We start from the raw sequence: 1,761 nt of genomic DNA on the forward strand, positions 1-1,761 counted from the left end.
AAAATAAATTTCAGGGTTAGGGGTTATAAATGAGGCCAATAGGGAGTTGTAGTTGTAGAGGTGGAAGGTGGAGGAAATAGTAAGTGTAATTTAGGCTGTATGTGAATGGTAACTTTTGCGTTAGTTTGTATGAAGGCGACAGAGTTACAGGTTGAGGTTGTGAAAGTGGGGGAAATAAGTTGACTAGTTCAGTGGCTGAGGGATATTAGTAAGGTATGTAGAGAGGTAGGAGAGAAGATAGATGGGGGATTGTAGTGGGGGTTGAGTAGGTGGTCAAAATAGTAGTTGTTAGTTATTAGTGGGGCAAAGGAATTGTGATTGCATTGAAAGGGGTTTGGTATGGTATGGAGAGGTGTATGAAACTGAATAGAGAGATGTGAATAGGGAGGGTAGAGGTAGATTGTTGAGTTAGATTGTTTAGTAGATTGTTTAGGTAGATTGTTGAGTTAGGTACTTAAATTGAGGCACATTGTTAGATCGATCTGGTTTTCACACCTTAACCATATCACGTGAATATGAAATTTTGTGCCGAAGTATTTGCATCTGATATTCTTGCAGTCTATACATACATACATACATACATACATTCATACGTACGTACGAACGTACATACATACATGCATGGATACATACACATGTAAGTATACATGCATATGCATGTAAATGCTTATGCAAAATTAAATAGAAACATGCATATATACATATACACATATACACCATATACCCATACACAATTGTATAGTAATGTGTATATGCGAAGACAGGTCATCTAAATCAGCGCGGGGTGCCTAGAATCTGTTAGTTAAAAAAAAATATATATTTAAGACTTCATTATATAAAAAGATGCGTTCATAACTAAAGTGTAATTTGGTATTTTAAGAAAACGTAGGTATTAATTCAAGCAGATAGAATAGATAAGGAACATTTTTGTTCTCTTCTGAGTAAATTAACTGTATACCATGTGTAATTGCTGCTGTTCTCTAAACACATAACGAATATCCTGCAAATCTGAGTTAAACATTTCTCCAGCCGTGACCGTCCCGTTTTATTTTATTGTAATTGTTTTGTCAGGCAACCGTGAATTTACTGAACTATAACATCAAATGTGTGTCACTCGTTTTATAAGAGTGTATTTTGTATGAGCGGAATGAGTTTCGCTTACTCTTTCATGCAGATTTAATAAACATATTGATGGGTGCGCCCTGCGTTTTTGATATTATTCTGTTGTGTCATAATGTAATTTGTTCTTTATATACAACATATCCTTTAACCATTATAATGCTGTTGATATATTATCATTATTATAATGTTTTAGGATAGGAGACAGATAAATCCAACGCTTTGTCAAAGTACAAAAGGAAAATATTATGAACATTAGCTTTGTGATATGCTGTGATATTCGTAATGTGAATACTACAGATATAACGACTCCATAAATAAATAAATATATTGATCATAAAACAAGCGGATGAATGGTGAGTCACAACGTGATGTAATGGGTTTTGCATTTGTTCAGAAACTAAGTGTTGTGAGGTTTCTTGCATTTGATCTTACACTATGTGAGTTTATATAGATTTCATTTCTTCATTCAATATCTCAGTGTCATAAAAACCACCGACACTGTCTCCACCATTTATACACGCGTAAAGAAACATATGAAGATATATATACACACATACACACACACAGTGACACCCACACATACACACGCACTCATATTCACACCAAAGCTCGTTTATATATATATATATATATATATAT

This window comes from Octopus bimaculoides, chromosome 3 (genome assembly GCF_001194135.2).
Source record: "Octopus bimaculoides isolate UCB-OBI-ISO-001 chromosome 3, ASM119413v2, whole genome shotgun sequence".
NCBI classification, from domain to species: Eukaryota; Metazoa; Mollusca; class Cephalopoda; order Octopoda; family Octopodidae; genus Octopus; species Octopus bimaculoides.